The 24,566-nt window shown below is 49.8% G+C and overlaps 1 protein-coding gene across 7 annotated transcripts in view; it reads left to right on the top strand.

Annotated features, from left to right (window-relative positions):
• The window catches only part of ZMAT4 (zinc finger matrin-type 4), a 200,688-nt gene that overhangs the window by 20,904 nt on the left and 155,218 nt on the right, over positions 1-24,566 (top strand). For 4 of the 7 annotated variants that reach the window (XR_010598664.1, XM_065584739.1, XM_065584732.1 and 1 more), the window contains exon 1: positions 17,828-17,961. The exons of the other annotated variants lie outside the window; for them this stretch is intronic. The gene's annotated coding sequence lies outside the window, so the exon portion shown is untranslated. Of the gene's footprint in view, positions 1-17,827; positions 17,962-24,566 lie in introns of those variants that run through there. 7 annotated transcript variants of the gene reach the window in all.

Raw genomic sequence — 24,566 nt, 5'->3', positions numbered from 1 at the left:
TTGTTCCCTTGGGCAGAGAAACTAATTGCAATTGTACCATAGAAACACACTGTGACTGCTTGGACTCCTCATTCATGCAAATATCTTCATTGTCACCTTGTCTTGCCACTTCTTGTTTGTCTTTGGATGTGTCTGTTGCATCCTGTCATAATCGGACCGAGAGCTCTTTTGGGTCAGTCTCTTTGCTTTACTCTGTGTTTGTGCAGCACCCAGCCCATTCGGCCCTGACCCCTGAATGGAGCTTTTTGGCACTACTGCAACTTGAATAAATGACAGCTACATTGATGTAGCTAACACAACAGTGCAAATAACTAGAGTGAGGCAAATAATGGATTTTTGTGTGTGTGTGTGTGTGTGTGTGTGTGTGTGTGTGTGTGTGTGTGTGCTTCACTGTCCATTTGGAAAAATAAAAAAAATCTGTTTTGGGACAAACCGAAAATAATTTTTTAATCAACTTTTCATGAATTGAAAAGTTTATTTTTGTGCCTCTGTTTTGACCATCTGAAACGCTTTTGATTCTTTTTAAGATGGAAGGAAATTTTGAAACCGTTGTTTAGAGTAAAAAAGTCAATGTTTTTTGTTTTTTCTAAATCTTTGAGGGTTTTTCCAACCAAAACAACTTGACATAACAGACACATCTGCAAAATATTTAGCTGTCACTGAAGCTTCATTTCCCCCCCCCCCCCCCCCCGGAAGAAAAAAATTCAGTCAACTGTGCAGGTAATAGCCATAAAATCAGAACACTTCATCCTCAATCCTGATGACTGACACAGGGCCATAGTTTACCAAGTTTCTGTTGCGTAGCAATCATTAAATGACCCAACTCTCACCTCTCCCTTTCTCTAATGTCGCTTGATAAGGGTGTTCAGGCCAATCAGAGGGGCCTCTTGGTAACAGTCAGCCACTGCTGCTGTTCGGATTCTGGGACAAGGCTGGTTATGAGAGACACAAGGTGGGGGAGGGAATATCTTTTATTAAACCAATTTATATTGGTGAGAGACAAGATTTTGAGCTTACACAGAGCTCTTCTTCAGGTCTGGGACATCTATTCAGTGTCACTGCTAAATACAAGGTGGAACAGATTGTTTAGCATAAGTAGTTTAACACACATGTCAAAGGACTTTTCAAGATGAAGTGGCCCCCAACAGCTCCGCAGTCATAGGGGGGAAAGGTGGGATGGGAAGGATGGTTATTGGCTATTGCACATTAATCTCTTCTCTATGGAGCTAGGAAGCCCTGATCCACTGGATTAAACTGTCACATCACCATCCAGCTTGTGCCACAAGGCACAAACTGAAGACCCCAGCTCGGTGTCAGACTGAGGCTGGTTCTGGAGGGGCTGCACTCTCTCCCTTGTTCCAAGAGGCTGCCCTGAGTCAGTCCAGTACAAACAGTACTTGTACTGAGCCCCCCACATGCCAAGTGCTACACTTCTCCTTCCCAGGCAGGGCGCCCGCAGCCCCCCAGCAGCAGAGGGGGCTTGGGATTAGGGCCCTCGCCCTGAAAAGCAGCCTGTGTGTGCTGGTCCCATGGCAGTCCCTGTGGCTGGCCCCTTTAGCAGGACTGGTGCTATTCTCACTAGTTCTATAGCCTAGCAGATACCCATTTGAATAATTCACATCTGAACTTGGGCTGGGCCCAACTCCTTTTATGTCTCAAACACCCAGGGCAGGTCGGTAGCGCAGCCATGCACCTGCTCTTATCGGTGTGTGACTCTTCATCCTGCTGGGCTTATTCCTCATATTTCTGGAGTTGTGACAGCAGCAGTTTCCCTGCACAGTGAGCCCACACAGCAGAAGGGCAGCTATGGGCTCGTGACCTACCGGGCCATCGCAGCGCTGGTCCTCCGAGACTGGGCCTGGCGCTGCAGCTGTTTGTGCATATTGGGCTTGTGCTGCCAGCAGGTTTGCTCCCATCTTTGCTGAATCCCTCTCAGCCCCCACCTCCAAAAAGGAGACCAAGGAGCCATGTTGGCGGTAACTGGCTGGCTCCAGCAAGCCGTGTTCAGGAGGAAAAGCAGAGCTTCTAGGTCAGTCCCTTCCGGCTCCTGGGACAATCCCAGACTGAATGGTGGCTGTGGAGACTCGAGTGACTGCAAGGAGCTACTGAGCTGTATGGCAGCCCGTCTGCTGCCGGGGCATGAGCCTTCACATACCTCGGGTGTGGCCTTTCAGGGGCGTCTCTAGGGCACAGCTGCATCATGCTGTCCCCCTTCAGGCTGCACAGCGGGGGCGCCGGGTGCCCTTTCAGGAGCTGTGGTACAAAAGCGAAGTGTGAGCTGCCCGCCGGGCTGCATGGGGAGCCATGCACTCACCTGGCTCTCGGTTGCTCCTTTCCTGCTGGAGGTGCCCAGGCACCGCCCCTTCACCCAGCTTGCTCCCGTGTCTCACAAAGGAGGTGTCACATCACGATTGGCACCCCGATTTAACGACAAACCCGCCCTCTCTCCCCGGCCGTGCCCCAGGAGCAGGCCAGCGCTCGGCCTCTCGGCTGCTTCTTACTCAACAGGAAGCCCTGGGGTCAGAGGCAGAGGATCTCCCCTTGGTTTAGCCAGAGGCTTCCCCACTCTTCCCTGCCAATCCTGCTCCGGGTGTCAGAGCAGTGCCTTTATTCACCTGGCTCTAACTGCAAGTCATGCTAAAGGCCCCCCTGTCCCCTTTAGCGATAGTCACTTGAAATTGGAAGTGACTTCACTTTGGGTGAGCTCGGTGCTCCCCTTAGTGTTCACACTCCCCATGAAGATTCAAGAGGCTGATGAGTTTTGGTGATGCTGATTCATAGACTTCAAACCTTGGGGATCATTTATAATCCTCTGAGCTTCATAACACAGGATTTCACTCGGTGATTCCTGCCTCAAGTCCAGCAGCTTGTGGGTGCGTGTGCATGCTAGTGTCCCCAGAAAGTACAAGCCACATGTACCTGGAACCTGGCTTTTGAGTGTATGGGCACTTGCTCGCTCAATCAATAACAGAACTCCTCTGGAGCTTTTCATCTCTAGATTAGGGTTACCATATTTTGTGCCTCCAAATGGAGGACACTCTCCGGGGCCCTGGCCCCGCCCCCAGCCCCGCCCACGCCCCCGCCCCAACTCCGCCCCTCCCAAAGTCTCCGCCCCCTCCCCTGCTTCCCGCGAACATTTAATTCGCGGGAAGCCTGAAGCAGGTAAGGGGGGCGGGGGGAGGAGGCGCGGCCCAGGCTGGCCCCCGGCGGCTCCAGCCTGGGTTGGCTCGGGCCCTGGGGTGCCGGCCCCGACCGACCACCCCCCGCGGGCCCGGCGCACCCCCCGGCTCCCCGCCCCGCGGGCCCGGCGCACCGACCCCTGCCCGGCTCCCGGCCCCGCTGGCCCCCCGGCCCCGGCTGCCGGCCCCCCGACCCCGGCCCCGGCTGCCGGCCCCCCGGCCCCGGCTGCCGGCCCCCCGACCCCGGGCCCGGCCCCCCGACCCCGGCCCCGGCTGCCGGCCCCGACCCCGGGCCCGGCTGCCGGCCCCGGGCCCGGGCCCAGCGCACCGGCCCCGGCCCCGGCTGCCGGCCCCGACCCCGGGCCCGGCGCACCGGCCCCGGCCCCGGCTGCCGGCCCCGACCCCGGGCCCGGCGCACCGGCCCCGGCCCCGGCTGCCGGCCCCGACCCCGGGCCCGGCGCACCGGCCCCGGCCCCGGCTGCCGGCCCCGACCCCGGGCCCGGCGCACCGACCCCGGCCCCGGCTGCCGGCCCCGACCCCGGGCCCGGCGCACCGACCCCGGCCCGGCTGCCGGCCCCGCGGGCCCGGCGCACCGACCCCGGCCCGGCCCCACGGGCCCGGACCGGCTCCCCGGACCGGCTCCCGGCCCCGCGGGCCCGGCCCGGCACCATGCCCCCGACCCCGGACAAAGAGGCCCGGGCCGAGCCTCCCGATTTTCCCGGACATGCCCGGCTTTGGGGGATTTCCCCCCGGACGGGGATTTGAGCCCCCAAAAGCCGGACATGTCCGGGAAAATCCGGACGTATGGTAACCCTACTCTAGATCCCAAAGTGCCTGACAGAGGTCGGTAAGCAGCACCACCTCCATCTTACAGATGGGGAGATGGGCACATAATGGCATGTCACCGATCTAGCCATGCACAACTAACAAACCCAGTTTGGAGAGTGACTGCTCAGCAATAGTCACATAGGAAACCTTGCACTCGGTGCACAGAGACTAATGCATTGCAGAAGACTTAATTCACCGTATAATTATGAATGCATCTGAGAAATTCACAGCCTGGTCACGGACACCCAGCCAGCAGAGAGAGAGAGACTCTATTCTAGTTTACTTTCACTGCCTAGGCACTTCCCAGAGGAGACAACACAGTCCCTGCCCTACGGAGCTCCTTGTCTAAAGACAGATAAGTGAACAAATAGAGCAGGCAGGGGAAAACAGCAACAGCTACCTGGGGAGAGGGTAGGATATGTACATTGTACAATCGCAATGAACAAGCTTCTTGCAGATACCACAACAGAGGCAGGTGTTCAGGAAGGAGCAGAATGCATTGCATAAATTACTCATTTGGTCAGATCTATTTAAAAGGCAGATAATATTGCTGTTTCTTTTCGCATATGTCCTATCCCCCCAGTGTTGATACAGGATTTATATCATTCTGATATTGGTTTAGATTTATATCCTCGTGAAAAATTTCCTCTCCTAGGCTGTAGACTCTCTCCTGATCACATTGCAAGTAGATCAGGGTCTGGTAGTCCCATTGCTGCAACTATTCCTGACCGATGTCATGGCTCCCTTTGCTGAATTCTTCCGGGACTTACAAAATTTTCCCTAGTAGCAGGGCTGGCTCCAGGCACCAGCTTCTCAAGCAGGTGCTTTGGGCGGCCGCTCCGGAGAGGGGCGACACAACCAGGTATTTGGCGGCAATTCGGCGGACAGTCCCTCACTCCGCCTGGGAGCGAAGGACCTCCCGCCAAATTGCCGCCGCAGATCGCAATCGCAGCTTTTTTGTTTTTGTTTTGGCTGCTTGGGGCGGCCAAAACCCTGGAGCCGGCCCTGCCTAGTAGTTACTTTGGATTCTTCCTGCTGCAGCCTGAGCCCCTTCCTTCCCAAACTGCTCTGTGAATAGCTCCTCCTTGTCATCTAGCCACACAGTTTCCTATTTCTCGAAGTGAGGTAGAGGAAAGCAGAACCTTACTCGTGGAGGCAATTTAATTAAATAAGCATGTGCTGTGTTGAGGACACTGTTAAAGCAAGAGAGATGCTTTCAGCAGTGGGCTAAAACTCACCCGCCCCAGCAGGGTTTCTGAATCACTTGTAACATCCCATACCTGCACTATCTCTTTAGTGTGGGGGTTTCCCCTCTCTGGGCCAGACTCAGGCTTCCCTCGCAATAGGTATTATTACAGTCGAAATGAGTGTGTGCTCTTTTGGGGTGGGCGAGGTTTGAATTTTCCAAAGCTGCACAATGATGAGGTGAGGAGAAATGGCTGTGGGTGATAAATATTTCAAGAGGAACCTACACAGTACCGTCAAGGAGAAAATTCCCAGTGAAATATAGTGAAGCAAAGAAAGAGTTGTTGAGGCCGGTTCAGAGAAAAGCAGTTTTCTGGTGCTTTATAGAAGGCTGCTCCCTGGGCATTCTGGGCATTCTGTGCTATGGCTCTGAGGCCCAATTGAGCTGTCGTTGCTTAATGACACTGCTAATGTAATAAGATAAAACAATTCAGCAGGTTCTTGTCTGGTGATGCACAAACTGTGGGTATTTAGGCTGTCAGCCAGACTCCTTTTCAGCCCCACAGGAAACGTGTATCCATCTAACTGCGTTTTTCCTGGCTTCATTTTAATGATTTCCTAAAAGAAAATGTAACGTTGCCATCCATGAGATCAGCTGCCCCTCCCACGCCCCCGCATTCTGGGAATTGCATTAACCTCATCCCTTTCCAAAGAGCCCTGATGGGCAATAGCTGAGTCTCCCCCAGAGCTTGGCAGCATGGGGTCCATCAGAGGTCAGGGTGGACTCAGCATCTATGTACAACCTCTAGGGTCTATCATGACGTGGCATGAAGTACGATGCACTGGCCACACCCGTCTAACAGACTCCCAGCTAGCTCTTCCCAGGAGAGCCTGGCTCTGGCTGAACCCAGGAAGGGATGAAATGAAGTGAGCTAGGGAAAGGCTCCACCCTGGTCAGAGCATGCGCCCTTTGAAGAAGGGACTGTCTTGTTCAAGGTGTGTAGAGAATCCTGCACCCCGGGGCCCTGAGCCTGCCCGGGGTCTCCAGACACTGTAACATAAATAACAATCACTGAGCACACCCAGGGCCGCCGAGAGCAGGTTCGGGCCCCCCAGCAAGGACGGACCGGCTAAACAGAGCCGAGGGGGGGAAAGCCGGGCCCAGGCCCCCTTCCGGACTGCCGGGCCCTGGTAATTTGTACCGGCTTTCCCCCCCACATCAGCCCTGAGCACACCTGCCCCTGCAGTAAGTCAGACAGTTCCCGGCTTGGGGTGATGCTGGACTTATCACTGGCCACTCAAGCACCAAAAGAGCCTTCTGACAGCTCCACTGCACTCACTCCTCTCCATGGTCTGGCTGTACTGTTTGTCCTCCATTATTGTAACTTACGCTGCCTGGGCCAAGATAAGACATTCCCAAAGAAGCCTCAGCTGCTCCCCCAGGTGCTGGCATGTCTCCTAAGCAGAGTGTCCCAACAATCTGCCATAGGATGCTGGTGCTCTGCAACCTGCGTTGATGTCTTCCTCACAACTGGATCTACTTCGAGCAGGGGTCCTGGAGTTACAGTTGCAGGGGGTGCAACAGCACCACCCCTTGGCTCGAAGGGTTTGCAGTTTGGTTCAGTGGCTCTTGGCACCCCCACTATACACGTTGTTCCAATGCCCCTGACTTTGAGGTTCTGGGGCAGGCTCAGAAACCTCTTGTCCTTTGGGGACCCACTGTGATCATCCAGGGGCCAGATGCAAAGTCCTACCAGCTGGGTGTTTTGGCACAGATACAAGCAGGTGTTCGTTCTCCAGTGAAGCTGTGGGGTGGGAGATGACACCATTATGGGGTGTGATCTGGGGCTGACCCCTTTGGGCAGTGCCTTCAGCAATGGCACCAGGTGTGTTGGCATGAGGTGTGCAGGCAGTGTGACTCCTGGGCAGCTCCCAGAATGCTCTGTACATCCGATGGTGGCAGGGGCCTCTTGGCCAGTGCTCTGCAGGGTCTGATTAAGTGGCTTTGGCAGTGCAAACGAGCCCCATGGGGTGAACAAACCAATCAGCACGTTGCTCCTAGTTTTGCTTTCCCCTCTCTGCTCATGTGCCTGGGCCTTGCTGGCCCTGCACCGGACTGGAGTGATGAGGCACCTTGTCATGTGGTGGGAAGCTCTGAGAGCTGTAAGGGGCATTTTATAAAACCTAGTCATTCCCTCCTCTTAAATGGTCCCTTTTTCCCCAGTTCCCGCTGAACCAAATGGACATTTATCTGCTACTTCCTTTGTGCTGGGGAGTTACACATATCAGAGCTTTAAAGGGAGAGTTGGGGGGCCTGTGAGTGTGTGTGTGTGAGTGTGTGTGTGCTTTCTCAGACACTGTCCGCCTCCTATCAAAGAGAGAGACCCAATCTCTGTGGAGCAAAGGGCTCCGCTGCACAGGTGCAGGGGTCTGTCCCAGGGGTTTCGAGCGCCAGTCCTGGGCAAAGTTAAATGAAAAGCTCTTTCTACTTCATTTGCTGTGACAAGCTAAGGCGGGCGAGTGCCCTCTGCCTCTTTGGGGGAAGCCCCTCTGGGAGGACAAACTGAATCCTCAGCACTTTCCAAATGTTACTAAATACCAAAAGCACTACACAGTGTCAAATAAACTCTGCTGACATTTCCAGTGTGCCAGCGTAGCCTGGCTGCTGGCGTTCCCTGATTACAATGCCACGACTTCTTTGCGAGAACAAAGCAGGCCGACTATTTAAATGCTAATTGAGCTGAAGAACTGTATGAAAACTTTCCGAGAATTCGAGCTCCTGACTTGTGAGTTAGCTGAGATTCCCTGCCAGCTCCTCCTGCAGCCCCCTGCTCTGTGACTTCTCCTTCGCCTCGGAACAGGAAGTTCTGTTTTGCAGAGCTGTGTGTGTGTCTGTTGCTGCTACTGGAGAATTAATGTTTAAAAGCAACCCCCAGTGCAATATAAAAGCCAATTACAGGGAAGGTAAATCATTTAAAAGGAAAAGCTTTGTCTTAAATGTAATAAAACATCAGGATTAGCAATTAATCCGGGAGCTGCCATTTGAAGATCCTGGAGCTAGAGATGGGCTGGAACCAAATCCCTTGCTCCACCATCAGGAGCTCTGGTGAGGCTTCACATCTTTCTCCAGCTCTGTGTAAGGCTGAGCCAAACCCCTGGATCAAAGCTCTCCCATGGGCAGAGGGCTCTTGAAATACCTTGGTTCTGGGTTTCAGCTTGGCCCTTCCTCTCTGCTGCTGCTGGGGCAGGTTGTGCTGCCCTGAAGCCCTGAAATCAGAGTTCAAATTGCTGGAAGAGACAGTTAAGTTAAAAACTATGACAGTTAAACAAATACCCAGATAACTCCATTGCTCCATGAACTGATTAATGCTGGTTTACAAGTCGGAGCGGCTCCTACAGGCACTGGAGAACGCTCCGGCTTCTGATGTTTTCACATCACTTCTCTCCATCCCATGTCTGAGCCGCACAATGAGCCCAAACTCATACACCAGGAACTCCACCAGCTCCCTACCTGCTTCCATTCTGAATTCAGAGTCCTCCTACATCTCCATCCATGCCCCATCTGTGCCACATTGCACAGGGCTGCAGCAGCTAAGCAGGTGCAGGGAAATGCTCTCATGGGAAAAAGAGGTCGAGATTTCCCAGTGGCAGAAACGCGTAGAGGTCAGACTAAGCCCCAAACCCGGCCATGTATAGACATGTATTCACCAGGGCGATGAACACCAGCTCCCCTTGCCGTGGGATCCAGGGAGGGAGAAACAAAGAGACCATGGAGAGATGGGCAGCACAGTGTTACTCTATCTCCAGCTGTTTGCTTCTCAGAACCCAAGGCAATAGATGGCTTAGAAAGGCCTCTGCCAGTCACAGACCTGCAGGCATGTCCGTACACCAAACCAGGGCTGCCCAGAGGATTTGGGGGGCCTGGGGCAAAGCAATTTCGGGGCCCCTTCCATAAAAAAAGTTGCAATATTATAGAATACTATATTCTCGTGGGGGCCCCTGTGGGGCCTGGGGTAAATTGCCCCACTTGCCCCCCCCTCTGGGCGGTCCTGCACCAAACCTCAGTGGCCTCTTGGGAGGTCCATTGTGCATTGCTACCACAGGAACATCCCCTCTCCATCTTTTGCCTGTGATATTTATGGGCACCTTTCCAGATTTCTGTGGCAGGCAGGGAAGGGGAGGAAGCTGCCTGTGGAAAGTTTGCTGTGCTGCAATATGGAAACAAAACCAGACCTTCCATCCGTCCTCTTGTTTGGCTTTTGACTTGTAATGAAAATAATTTTCTTTTTTGGACCTGATGTTAAGGGAGACTATAAATAACTCTTAGGAAAGAGCAAATAAAACACCTTGAAAGAGTTTAAAAGATTTATTAATTTGTAAGTAATTTTTAAAATGTGTTGCCTAGATGCTCCCATTGCAGGAGTAAATCTGAGAGCTGAGGACATCTATCATTGCTGTGAGTTATGTAATCCTAGAAATAGTTAAAAGTTGGGAAGAGCTTTAACGTCTCCCCTGCTCCCACCCCCTCTATAAGGTGCCACAGGACTCTTTGTTGTTTTTTACAGATCCAGACTAACATGGCTACCCCTCTGATACAAATATTTTGTCTGATCTGCCCTTCTCAGCACTTAAGTAGCTGAGGCCTTAGGAGGCAGTTCTAAGGAGCTTGTGTCAATTTCAAAGGCTTAGGTGCATGGCTTAAATACTCTTTAACAGTTTTTTAATAGCCAAAGAGCAAAGCTGGATCATGAAGTAGAACAGCTCAAATAGTTTGTAAAACTGCTGTCAAGCAGCCTGCCAGCAGTCTTTCCATTTCAGACAGTCTTTTCCCAGTGTTTGGGGGGAGGGCTGTACTTTTAAAGAGATTTCCGCACCTTCCTTTCCCTGCCTTCCCCCGCCCCCGTCTAAGGATAGCAGTGTGAACGTGGTTAACAAGCAGGTGCAGGAGACAGGAGCAGACAGCTGCTCTTGCCCTGGCCAAGATCTCTGGAATGGTCAGTGAGGCATATTTAATAAAAAACAATTACACTAAATAAACTTGAAGTTCCTAGATTCACTTTTTGTTAGGAAACCTAAGTGCTCCCACGTTGTCATAACCATCAGTTACAGCTCAGCCGTGAATCCTTGGAAAGCTTCAAACCCAGCTTCCAGTCAGTAATTTGCTATTACTCACTTATTTATGTAACACCTTGTTTGCAAGAGAAGAGATTGCCTGATAGACAACATTTCTCTCATACTCTGACCGATGAGCCTGTTTGCCAGAATGCAGGTGGGGGGTGTAGGTTAACCTTGATTACTCAAGTGCTTTAGGAGGGCAGGGAATGAAGCAGCTACAGATTTACCTGGCAGCAAGAGGGCAGGAGTAAAGGCTTGTTTGTGCATTCCAGTATGAAAACTGAAAACGCTGCTAACTATCCTCCAGCGTCCCTAGGGGCTACATTGCTTTATGGGCTTTAGTAGCAATGAGCACCTTTAAAAGAGCTCTCCTAGACCAGTGGTTCTCAACTGGGGGTCCGGGGCCTTTTAGGGGGTTGCAAGCAGGTTTCAGGAGGGCTGCCAAACATGGCTGGCATTGGAATCGGTAGGGCCCAGGGAAGAAAGCTGAAGCCTTGCCGCACAGGACTGCAGCCCGGGGCCCTGAGCCCCACCACCCAGGGCTGAAGCCAAAGCTTGAGCAACTTAGCTTCACAGTGCTGCCTGTGGCATGGGACACCGGGCAATTGCCCAGCTCGCTACCTCTTAACGCCAGCCCTGGCTTTTAGATGCAGAAAAACAGTTGTGGCACAGCTGGGCGGTGGAGTTTTTATAGCATGTTGGGGGGTGGGGTGGGGGGTCTCAGAAAGAAAAAGGTTGAGAACCCCTGTCCAAGACACCCCTCTCCCCCCCCCCTTTAAGGGAAGGGAAGTAGGAGATGCCCTCAGCAGGTGTGATGGAGACGAGAGAATGACCCAGATGAACTGACTTTCTCCTGGGAATTTCTATCAAATCTATCGCAGGCAGTAAATATCCAGGCATAGGCACACCCTGCCCATTGATTACTCCCCCCAAAGCAATAACAGGCACAGCAGCAACACCCTGGTGCATTGGCCCCTGAGCTATTGTGCTGTTGTCCATTGTCTTTTCCTTAATCTGTGACATTTCTAACCTTCCCCCTACAGTTAGTGTGTGCGTGTGTTTGCACCTAACTCGTGTGTCAGTCCTTTCTTGAAATACAATATTTGTAGTTTAAGCATCTTCATTAGTTTTTCAGTCCTGTGTTAATGGGACTCTTCCACTTCACTGCCCTGCCGAGGCAACATGGCTGGGTGGGGGCTTCTGAAAAGATGTCTCATCCACCCAGTGGTGGCTCCAGGGAATGCTGCTAACAAAAGTTTTTTGCCATACTGGTACTGGCATCTTCCTCAGAGATGCCCCAGACACGCCTTCCATTATTTCTTATTTTTAATCAATGCCTTGTTCCTTGTCCCATCACGTGTCTCTCACTCCATGGACAGGACGCCAGTTGGGGTTTAATAAAGACTTTTCAAAGTGTAGTGGAAAGAGATGCATAAACACTAAAATAAACCAAAACACCAATTTATTAAGTTATGTAGTAACCATGGTTAGCAGGGATCCCAAGAAGGTGATATTTGATGTTACTGACTACAACCTTGTATATGATTCAGAAATAGCACTTTTAAACCGAGTGAATGAATTCATCCAAACAGCATAGAACTCCTCCAGTCCCTAAATTCTCTAAAATAGTGAGCTAACAAGCCTCTGTTCAGCCGTAATGGATTACTTTGTCTAGCCCTGCTAGCAGAAGTGGTATTTTACAAAACACAGTTTGTACAGAAATGAATGATGATGCTCTCCAAGTAAATAATCATATTAATAGTGACTATCTGGAGAGCTCTCATTTAACATACAAATCAAAATAGTAGGGGAATTTCAATACTTCAAAAAATGTATTTTTGAACTCACCAAAGTAATGTGTCTATGGAACACAAAAGGAATTATTATGCCATCAAAGAGAATATTTATGAGCATCTGAGAAGGCGCTGGAATAAACAAAAGTTTAGAGGACCCATCCTCGCCTCTGTAATCCGCATCACAAAACCAAACACATGCAGTGTCTGATTAAAGCAGATGAGGCTCCAGTTGTGGGGGAAGGAGTTTGAAATGCTCTCCTATTTGGTCACCTGGTTGGGGGACCATCTGCTGTCCCAGGAATGGTGGATGTTGCTGTACCTAAAACCTTCCAATTTCAAGGAGCTACAGCTCTGTGTCTTCAGCTCTGAAGTGCAGGGAGACCAAGCAGGCCAGTCCTCGCTTACAGACAGCCCCCCAGCCTGAAGCAAATACTCACCAGCAACTACACACACCACAACAGAAACACTAACTCAGGAACCAACCCCTGAAACAAACCCCGTTGCCAACTCTGTCCACATATCTATTCAGGGAACACCATCATAGGACCCAACCACATCAGCCACACCATCAGGGGCTCATTCACCTGCACATCTACCAATGTGATATATGCCATCATGTGCCAGCAATGCCCCTCTGCCATTGGCCAAACCAGACAGTCTCTACGTAAAAGAATAAATGGACATAAATCTGACATCAGGAATCGTAACATTCAAAAACCAGTAGGAGAACACTTCAACCTCCCTGGACATTCAATAACAGATTTAAAAGTGGCCATTCTTCAACAAAAAAGCTTTAAAGAGAAACTGCAGAACTGGAATTAATTTGCAAACTTGACACCATCAAATTAGGTCTGAATAAAGACTGGGAGTGGCTGGGTCACTACAAAAAATAATTTCCCCTCTGTTGATATTCACCCCTTCTTGTCAGCTGTTGGGAATGGGCCACATTCACCCTAATTGAATTGGCCTCGTTAGCACTGACCCCTCACTTGGTAAGGCAACTCCCATCTTTTCATGTGCTGTATATTTATATCTGCCTACTGTATTTTCCACTCCATGCATATGATGAAGTGGGTTATATCCCACGAAAGCTTATGCCCAAATAAATTTGTTAGTCTCTAAGGTGCCACAAGGACTCCTCATTGTTTTTTCAAGCATTTTGTATCCACTCTCCTAACTGCATTTCTGGGCTGTGTGGTTCAGTGTGGCCTCAGTTTATCTTGAAGGTAAAGCTCGTTCTCTCCTTTGATGCCAGGTAGACATAAAAAGCTAATGGGCTGCGACTCAGCCCAGAGAAGATGGGAATGATACTCGTTGAAAGAGGTACAAGCACTGCCTTCTCTGCACCATCAGATGAGGGTGTCTGGGGGACCTGGGGGACTGGACTCATTGCTGGTCATGGGTTCTCAGATGACAGCAGTGTTTCTCGATGACAGCCAACCAGGGCTGCAGCCATTCCTCTCTTTTGGGGATTTGCAACAGCTGGCCAGGGTTGTTTCAGCTTCCAACTAGTCTATAGCAATGCACTGTACTTCAGGCCAGGCTGGAAGCTTCAGCGTCTGCCCATCTCTGGAGTGAGGAAAGCTGCCTCAAGCATGACACTTGTGCTCCAGTCTGTGCCCTGACTTCCTGTGTGCTCCCAAGAGCTGAATGCTCTGGGACTCACCCTGCTCCACTCCCTGGGCTCCATCATGGCAGCTAAGATCAGTTTGGAGGCTCTTGGTGTGGTCCGTGCTGTATGTCGGACAGCAGAGCTTTCAAGGGGGAAGAGGGGGAGTGCTGCTATCCAAGGCAATCCATAATAGCCAGAACATAGTGAGCTGCAAAACAGCATGGGAGGTTTTCTGGCCTTTGGCTAGTGCTTTAGTTTTGTTTGTGTTTGGTTCACTTGTAAATATATTACAGAGCCCCCCGGAATGGGCACTCTAAAACCACTGTCCTTGTGTGAGGATAAATAGAGACAAACACCAGCTGCCTGACAGCTACAGCAGCAAGGGAATTACAGAGAATAAAAACTTTCTGTTCCCTACTTTCTAGCGTATAATGGGACTGAGGTAAGTGTTTGCATCCTGTCAGCCTATTCGGTGAATAATACAGCCCTTGAGATGAGCCCCTTATTGTGCAGCTGGGAAAGCTACTGCTCTGCAAGCCAGAAGGACAGAGATTGGAAACAGGTTTCAGAGTGGTAGCCGTGTTAGTCTGTATCAGCAAAAAGAATGAGGAGTCCTTGTGGCACCTTAGAGACAAATTTATTTGGGCATAAGCTTTCGTGGGCTAAAGCCCACTTCATCAGATGCATGCAGAGGAAAATACAGTAGGAAGATATATATACAGAGAACATGAAAAAATGGGTGTTGCCATACCAACTCTTATGAGACTAATCGATTAAGGTGGGTTATTATCAGCAGGAGAAAAAAATGTTTTGTAGTGATAATCAGGGTGGCCCATTTCAAACAGTTGACAAGAAGGTGTGAGTAACAGTAGGGGAAAATTAGCATGGGGAAATAGTTTAGTTTGTGTAATGATTCATTCACTCCCAGTCTTTATTCAAGCCTAATTTAATGGTGTCCAGTTTGCAAATTAATTCCAGTTCTGCAGTTTCTCATTGGAGTCTGTTTTTGAAGTTTTTTTGTTGAAGAATTGCCACTTTAGGTCTGTAATAGAGTGACCAGGGAGATTAAAGTGTTCCCCGACTGATTTTTGAATGTTATAATTCTTGACGTCTGATTTGTGTCCATTTTATTCTTTTGCGTGGAGACTGTCCAGTTTGGCCAATGTACATGGCAGAGGGGCATTGCTGGCACATGATGGCATATATCACATTGGTAGATGTGTAGGTGAATGAGCCTCTGATAGTATGGCTGATGTGATTAGGTCCTATGATGTTGTCCCTTGAATAGATATGTGGACAGAGTTGGCATTGGGCTTTGTTGCAAGGATAGGTTCCTGGGTTAGTGTTTTTGTTGTGTGGTTGCTGGTGAGTATTTGCTTCAGGTTGGGGGGCTGTCTGTAAGCGAGGACTGGCCTGTCTCCCAAGATCTGTGAGAGTGAGGAATCATCTTTCAGGATAGGTTGTAGATTCTTGATGTGCTGGAGAGGTTTTAGTTGGGGGCTGAAGGTGACGGCTAGCGGCGTTCTGTTACTTTCTTTGTTGGGCCGGTCCTGTAGTAGGTGACTTCTGGGTACTCTTATGGCTCTGTCAACTGTTTCTTCACTACAGCAGGTGGGTATTGTAGTTGTAAGAATGCTTGATAGAGATCTTGTAGGTGCTTGTCTCTGTCTGAGGGGTTGGAGCAAATGCGGTTGTAGCTTAGAGCTTGGCTGTAGACAATGGATCGTGTGGTGTGTCCTGGATGGAAGCTGGAGGCATGTAGGTAAGTATAGTGGTCAGTAGATTTCCGGTATAGGGTGGTGGTTGTGACCATCGCTTATTAGTACTGTAGTGTCCAGGAAGTGGACTGGTGAGATGGAAATTGTTGAAATCATGGTGGAATTCCTCATGGGCTTCTTTTCCATGGGTCCAGATGATGAAGATGTCATCAATGTAGTGCAAGTAGAGAAGGGGCATTAAGTCCCTGTCACCTTTTGTTGCTTTCCGGTTTTATAGCTCTCTGTCTGCCCTGGATTCGCATGGCAGAGGAAATGCCAAATTCCCCCCTGTGAAGGCTCTGGTCAGAGTATGCCAGCCTGGCTAGAGCTAGGAAATCCTGAGTGGAGAGATACCGATCCCCGTTTCCAAACTGATTGGTCCAGCAAAGCATCACACGAACAGCTGAAGTTTAGGAGACGTTCCCGAAGTGAATCTCTCTCCTCAGGTTCTCCTGGGGGTTTGTGTGACAATGATTCTATCCCATCCTGATGCACATTTGGGGTTTTGAGCTGGTGGAGGGGCATGGCATGTCCTTGATTTCATCTCGTTCAAATAGCCCTAATAACATGAGAGCATTAGGGCAGAGAAATGACAAATGGGAGTTCTCTTTTCTTACTCTAGAGCTGTGTTGTAAGCGCTCGGGTTCAGGAATTTGTGTACAATCACTGGATTGTGCCACAGAGTCATGCTGCCCTCACTTCTGGACTTAGATGACAAAAATGTTTTTCCTTTAACAAATTTTTAATTGCTCTCAGATGCTATTTTTTTTTTTTTGGTTTAACATGTTCTGTTGTTTGCCCAGTGGTGGACATGTGTGCAATGGCATATTGATAACCTCACCCTGAGCAAGTTCAGCAGAACTCTGCACCACCCTACCTATCCATCCTCCGTCAAGCTTCAAGTGCCCATTGTCCTGCCAGTGCTCCCAGCCTTGTGCACCTGTTTGTCAGCTTATTGCACAACCATCTTTGTCTTCTTCCACACGGTTCCCTAGGCACGGTACGAGCTCCCTAAACTTGTCCAGGCAGCCCCCATGCTGTCCAGAGTGACCCACTTCTGCCATGCTGCCTACAGTGAGTCACATTGTCTTGTATTTAAATAGCCTGCTATTGTCCCCCTTCCTCTGTCTGTTTGGCTGTCTCTTCTTGGGGTGTGAGCTCCTTGAGTGGCGACTGTCCTCCTAGAATTGGGAAGCATGGGACCCAGGGGTGCTACGACAGACTCCTCCCATTACTAATAGTGTCCGTCGTATGCTGTAGTAGGGATATTTTCAGTGTACTAGTATTTTTTCTTTCTCTGTTTATATGCATAGTGTGAGTGTATAATGTAGATATACACCATATGTGAACAGCCTTCAGACAACCTTATACATTGCAGTTATTATAACAACACAGCCTGTGACTGATTTATATATGTGTGTGTGTGTGATCCATAAAGCCACCACCCTATCTTCCAAGCAACCCCTCATACCTCACTGCAACCAGGACGCATCTGGTAAGCAGCCAGCTGATGATGGCTGGGCATGTAATGAATTGTGATTGCTGCTCCCACCTGGCAAAGAATGGAGCACGTCCTATTACTTTTGTTATCCTGTCTCTCCCCCTGCCAGTCCAGCCAAATTCGTGTCTGTTAGACTGGAGGCTCTTCGGGGTGGGGATTGTCACTTACTGTATGTGCTTAGCACAATGGGGCCCTGACCTGGCTTGCAGCTGGGCGCAGCTGGGATGTAAGACCTGCTTTCTACAGTAAACTCCATCTATCAGAATAAGTGCGTCATCTGTATTGTCTACAGCTGGAAGTAACTCTGCTCCTCCTTTCCCAGCCTTTGATAACTACCTGTCTGAGTGGTTAAGCACTGGATGGTTTAGCACTTTGATAACCACCCTGACAGTTCAGGTAGTTAAGAGCAGGTTAGACAAACACCTGTCAGGGATGGTCTAGATAATACGTAGTCCTGCCATGAGTGCCGGGGATAGGACCAGACAACCTCTCCAGGTCCCTTCCAGTCCTACACTTCTATGATTCTATGATACCCATCCCAGTCTGTACCCTTTAAATCAGACTCATACATCCTTTTACTAACACCATAAGAAATATAATTTCAAGGTGCTTTTGACTTAGTCTCTGCTCTGCGCGAGTCAGTCTGTTCTCCCCTCCCCCCGCCCCGACCTGTCACGCTCACCCTAATACCCCTTATACATGGGACATAGAATTCAGTTCTTTTGAGGCTCTGGATAATAGTAGATTGACTGAAACCAATGCAGACTTGCACAGGGCCAGAGGACCAATCAGAGCTGTTGGGGGGCGGAGTCTGGTCTCTTGCAGATAATTACTAAGTGCATTTCCAGCACAGTGGGTCTGGGCTGCTGAAAGATCTGGTCGCAGAGCGGGGAAAGCTGTAATCGTAACTCCAGAGTGCTTCTATCTCAGCAGCATCACTGGAACAGCTCTGTTATCCTCTAGCGCCAGCCCAGCCAGCAATAGAAAGGTACTGCCCGCATCCCTCCTTGTTTTGCTTGTTGTTTGAATCTGTCTAGCTTGTCGTTAGAAAAGTTTATGGGGAAATCAGAGCTGTTTAATAGCAGAATGTTTGTTTGTGTGAAGGGAGGAAGATGGTTTCATAAACTTCTCAGGCTCAGGAACCAGGTTTGTTTATATTGCTGTTATTTCAGGGTCCTTGTGTGTACCTGTGCCACGGTATCCATTGCTTGGAGAGCTGCAAGGTGTGTGTGTGTGTGTGTGTAAATGGGGGAAGGATTCTTGAACTAGCCATTGGACTACTGAGGATTCTGTGCCAGGTGTGTGTAGGTAGTACATACGCCATCATACCTGCAGGAGGGGGTGGCAGGGGACCAGAATACATTCAGTATTACCCACCCCACTTCTCCCTGTCAGCCTTTAAAATACTTCCCCTGGTATTGTTAATAAGCATCACATTTTGTTGGTTAATCGGGGGCTGAAGGCTTCAAAGGCCTCAGAGTCAGACAGCCTACCAGCTGCAGAGGCTTTCACCAGATTGACTCCTCTAGGTTGACCCAAACACCACGTGAAGTTACATTCCGAGGGCCGTGAGTCTTGAAAGCCAATGCTGGTACCTGTAGGAAAATAACTTGGTTCTCCCCATTGCAGTCAAGTCTGGAAAACTTTCCAACCTGGCACTGGTTCGATAAAGTGAAGGCACATTTCTAGAAATCCTGTCGTTCCTGTAAAGATTGGAGCTGCCTTTCCATGGGGCAGCTCTGACCAAACTCATCACAGCAGCTCAGGTTGCAAAGACCAGTGTTGTGAAAGCAACTCCAGGTCTTTACAGGTTGTCATGCTAGTGGAAGTGAGCGGAATTAATGGCTCATTGGGGCTGACCGCACGCATTTCACCGTATTAATCTGTATGTGAGAGTATGAAACAAAAGCCAAATCCTTGGATAGTACAAGCTGGGTTATCAGTGGTTCAGGTTGAGCAAAACATTTGATTCTGATGAGACACTGGAATTGTTGGTGATCTGTCTCCACTGAATGAAAATACTCGACCTGATCCATGGCCAGTCATCCCGAGTGTAAATGTGTCCTCAACCTTACCCACAGGCCGGTGCCCCCCTCCTCCGATGCTGGAGTGACATAGCGCGTGGGCTCAGGTAGGAGCGTGTTTTGTAAAGCTGCGCTGTGGCAGTTAAAAATCTGCAGTTTGCCCTTTCTGTGTGTGACTATGCAGCTGACTCTCCCATGAACACGTGTTATCTGTCTGCAAAACAAAACAGCCAGCCCTGAAATACAATTCCAGATACAAACAGGGCTTTAAAGCACATAATGAGCTCACAGGCCCCCTGTGTCCCCACTTGATGGGCACTAAATGAGTTGCTAGACAAGGGACAGTGGGGTAAAAGATTTATGCCAAGCAGAAGGATTCCTGCTTTAAGGCTCTTTGTTTTCATGCAGCAGATCAACAGCATCCTAGGGCTTCTGCTCCCAGCTCCCCTGTGCTGGCTCGTGGACTAGAAATGCTTGTGATTTGATACAGAATTTTAGAAGAGCTGTTTTGAAAAAGGTTCGCAGACAATGACTCATTCTCTATAGCAAGGGGATGGGGGAAGGGGAAGAGAGGAGCCTCTGAAAGTGAAAAATGGATCTCTCCTTCGTTTTATTGGAAATAGTAAAAACAATAAATCATTGTTAAAAATAGTAAATAGCAGGGCAGGGTCAGAGAAAGCCGAGCTGGAAAGCTATCCCCTGCAGCAGTCCTTGCAGTGCATGTACCAGGTCTGTGTTCGGTGTCCCAGGCCGCAGGGCTTCCACCACTTCCCTTGGGAGACATCCCTGCAGTCTGAACTTTCTCACCATCAGGGAGCTGGTCCTGGTAATCAGACTTGTATTTCCCTCCTCTTAGTCTCATGTGATCAGTCCTACTCGCCTTTCAGTCCCTCCTGTTCAGACATTTGCACCGCACCTCTGCACACACCTTCCTCCAACTCAGCAGTCACTTGTCTTAGCTATAGACATATTTATGTCTAATATTTCCTCAACTCAAACCGTCCCACCCCTTGGTCATTTCTGGCCTTCCCTGGACTCCGGATTAACAAAGTGTCCGGATGTGACACAGTGTGGCGGGTACAGTCTCACCAGTGTACTGAACACAGTGTGCTCCCCTCCTAGCACATGGGGCAGACAACTAGTCCTGATAACATCTCCTGATCCTGTTTATTTGTAGCTGGTTTTGCTCTGTTGATTAACCCACCTGAAAAGAGAGCTGAGCTGTCTATAAACAGGAGTGTTATTAATACTTCCTGGGATCAGGTGTAGTTTGCTGCTTCCAGCTAGTAATGGAATTAGCCCAGCAAAATGGACCCTGCAGACGTAGCATCCTACCACCACCACCACCAGTGTTCTCTCAGGATGGTTTTACAGCCCTGTGTTATGCTAAACTGCTTCCATCCTGCCTGCTGGCCCCAGAGATTCACCCGGAAAGATTAATGGCCCCTCATTCCTCTGTACCCTCTACCAATCTCTCTGTGAACCCGCTGTGAAGTTGTCATCCCTGCCTGCAGGACTCTGGCTGATTTAAACTACCACCCCCCTCCTCCCCCAACCAAAGTGCAATGGTCAAATGTAGATGATCATCATAGACATAATTTTTTTAAAGGTTCGTCCTTGTGTAACAAGCAAACTGGAGCCTTTTGTAGTCCGTTAATTCCTATTTAGGTTTTGTTTCCATTATTAAATACTTTCAGGGTCAGGAGGACTCCAGGAAGGCAGGGTATTTAATTTAAACTGGCCAGGAGTTCTTTTGAGGGTATAGAGGACAGTGTGTATGGTCCAAGGGTTAGGGAATTAGGACTCCTGGGTTCTATTTTTGTCTGTGGTCACCATGTCCCAGACTGTCACACTTGGGTGTCCAGCGTTCGGTACCAAAACTCTGATAGTTAAACTCTGTGATGGGGTGTGCACCCCACAGAGCCCTGGCAGGATTAATGAGGTCCCGAGTGGCCAAATGGGCACCTCGAGTCACCTGAGAGGAAGGCCAGGGTTAACTGAGTGTGAAGCCCAGCTGGGGGAGGGCTGGGCCAGCACTGTAAAGCCAAGTTCCCTGAAGAGAGATGGTCGCAGAGGGAGCAGACAGCAGAAGGGGGCACCTGGTGTTGTGAGAGCCACTTTCCCAAACCTAGACACCAGGAGGTGCCCTGGTGGTGAGTGGAAACCCCATTGCAGGCGCTAAGTAAAAATGAGGCCTGAGATCCAGCGGTGTCATGAGTGTTCAGCACCTGTGAAAATCAGCCCAGTTACTGTGAGCCTAATTAAGGATTTAGAGGCCTGACTAGAACTAGCCAAGTTTGAAGACTTTGGTTCTAACTTGCAATGCCTCAATTTTCCCCTCTGTGTAATGGGTATAGTTCTACACAGGGTGCTACCTAACGGGGGGAAGGGGATGGAGTCTTAATTAATATTTGCAAAGTGTGAAGACCCCCCCCTTGCTGACAGGTGCAGTGGCTGGGCACATTGATTAACAGGCATGTGGATTACTGAAAGGAAGGGCCGCAGCATAACGAACAGAAGGCTGAAGTTTTCTCACCTGGGGTAGAGAATCTTTTTCTCTGATCTGAATATTTATTTTATTCCTTTTTATCCTTTATCATCCACTAAGGGAAGTTGAAGAGGACCCGGTCGCATGCCAGGACTTTGGGGCACAGCGTGGGTGCAACTCAGGAGATGCTTTGGCTCCATGTAACTTAGTATCTTTGTCCCCTTCATTTAAGTTTTCTCTAGGGCTTTTCAGGGCATCTCCTTGGTGCTCCAGCAAGCTCAGTGGGATTCAGATGGCTTTTGGAGGCTACAAACCAGATTCTCCCTATTCAAAGGGCTGCATGCTGCTGTAATGGAAGGATGCAGCTAGTTTGTGGCAAGAAAGGACTTTAGGAGGCCTTGAACCAGTATTTCCAGACATCGTACAGTAACAAAATGCACCAGCCACGCAGGTCACATGTCAGAGAAACGACCCTGAGATCAGGAGAGCACTCGACATGTTCTCACCCTCAATTGCACAAAGTGATTTTGTCTACAATTATTCTCAACGTGGAGACAGCTCCAGTGACCAAGGGCAGCTGTGCCAGGCAGTGCTCCTGAAATGTACCTCTGGGAGCTGAACACACCTGGAAACATCCTGCACCAGTCTAGCACTGGTTGAGTACTAGGGATTCTGGTATAAAATGTGAGCAAGCACTTGTTCCCAAAGACCTACTGGGCCTGCCAACCCTTACTCTGCTTAGATGTCTTTCTATAATGGGTTTCTGCATTATGGTCACAAACCAGGAGAGCACTTGAGCAGGTGCTTAACTTTAAGCATATATATAAGCAAACTGAAGTCAAGGGGAATTAAGCACATGCTTAAAGTGAAGCGCATGCTTAAATGCTTTCCTGAATCAAGGCCTAACACTGGGATTTCAATAAGAGGGAAGTGAGTTTCATGAGGTTAGAACGTGTGATTGTACCAAAGCATTGAGCATTGCCTGGCTGCACAAGTGGTGGTGATGGGACATCTTCAGAGCGTGCAACTGGGTACCACACTGTTGTTACTTTTCTGAGCTGTAACACAAGCTCAGACTACATCCACCTGGAAGGTAGGGTGACCAGATGTCCCGATTTTATAGGGACAGTCCCGATTTTTGGGTCTTTTTCGTATATAGGCTCCTATTACCCCCCTTTCCCCCCTCTCCCCCCCCGTGTCCCGATTTTTCACACTTGCTGTCTGGTCACCCTACTGGAAGGGGACTTGTTGCTTCCAGTCCGGGCCACTTGGGAGGAGCAAGTTTGTTTCAGCATCTTTAAGACCGGAGTAGAGCTGGTTTTCCAAGGGTGATGTTGAACCCAGGAGTCTGACTCCATAATCAATGTGTTCCCTGCACCCAGTCACTCAGGAGTGGAGGCCAGGCAGCCTCAGCCCCAGCTGGTGATGTCAGCACTCTGCCTCCCAGATTGTGCTGGTGAACACGAATACTGCAAGGGCCCTCAGAGGGGAGGGGAGCAGAAACGGCATCATGCTAGGTGGGAACCTGCCTCTGGATGCACAATGGGCAGTAATGACAGACAGTCACAGGAGTCACTCCTCCAGCTCAGGGTGGGTCCCCGTTGTCGGTGGGTCAGAGCTGCCCTGAAAGGCTCTGCCTTTTTGGCAGTGCTTGTCTAGCTTGTCAGGCCGGTCACCCTCAATTCAGTGAGGCTTATCCTGGTCCCTCCTCTCCCAGGCAGAGCTTCCCTGGGTGAGTGGTCGAGCCCTGGCCAATGGGGTTAGCCCCAAATGGGCCTTGCTTAATTAACTTGGCCACTGAAGCTGCTCTCTCCTCACTCGTACGTGGCTGCTGGTCCGGGAGAACCAGTCTCTGATCAAAGTATTTCACCTGCTCAAGGAAAGGCAGGTTAGAAAGAGCAGACATTGCACCTGGTCTGTCCGCATGGGCCATTGAGCTTCCCCACAGTAATTCCTAGAGCAGATCGGTCAGAAAAACAGCCAGTCTTGAGTTTAAAATGTCCAGTGATGGAGAATCCACCACAGCCCTTGGTAAATTGTTCCCACGCTTAATTACTCTCACTGTTAAAAATTTATGCTGAATTTGTCTAGCTTTAGTTTCCAGCCCTTGGATCGTGTCACACCGGTCTCTGAAGAGCCCGTTATTGAATATTTGTTCCCCATGTAGGGACTTACAGACTGTGATCACGTCACCCCTCGACCTTCTTTTGGTTAGGCTCTTGCATGTTAGCACGAGATGCCTTCCCCCTTCAGTCACCTTGTAACAGATGCTCATGTAGGAACTTCTGTTTTCGCAGCCTTTGCCATTCATTCTGCTGACAGTGGGATTTCTCTGAGTTGAAGGTGTGCTCACTTCTACTTGCCACCAACTCTGCCCTTCTGTGTTATCGAACACGGACGGAAAGCTCTTGTTCAGAGAGGACCAGGGGAGTCATCTCCCTTCTAGGAACCACGCCGTTTACTTACCCATTTATTAATTAGAAGGAAATAAAGTTGCTGGGAATGATCAAATTTTGAGAAAGACCTTGGGCTCTGAAATGCTCCCAGAGGAGCGATGCCTAATCTCTCCCTAATTGTATTGGTGTTTAATTTGTTGCTGTTTTTACTGTAATGTTCGCATTTTTCCAGATAGTTTGTTTTGTTTCATTAACTAGAGATGGTTGGAGAGGAATATTCTTGATATTAACACTTGCCTGTTGTGTAATATTAACATCATGTAGAAGCTTCATGTGCTGGCAGGAGAAGAAGCAGGCTCAGCTGGTTTGGCTCTTGTGCTTTCCATGTAGAGTGCATGCGAATTCGTACGCACGGTGCGGCGCTCCGGGTACGCGATAGCCAGCACCAGCGTTTCGCTCTGATCTTTGCAGGGGCACAGGGGTCTGCTCACACGGTGCACTGCAGGATCAGTGCCATAGAAAATCTGTATTTCCAGCGGTGGCTGTGTGACACAGAGGGTCCGGGGAGCTAAGTACAGTCCTGACAGCCTGCTATAAAGACCTGGGGACTGAGTGGCACAGAGACAATAGGTGCTGATTGCTGCCTTAGTACAGCCACATTTACCTGAAGCCAGGTCATGTGACT

Source organism: Chrysemys picta, chromosome 2, assembly GCF_011386835.1.
Source record: "Chrysemys picta bellii isolate R12L10 chromosome 2, ASM1138683v2, whole genome shotgun sequence".
NCBI classification, from domain to species: domain Eukaryota; kingdom Metazoa; phylum Chordata; order Testudines; family Emydidae; genus Chrysemys; species Chrysemys picta.
Note: the sequence above shows the minus strand (reverse complement) of the source record. Positions and strands in the feature narration are given on the sequence as shown.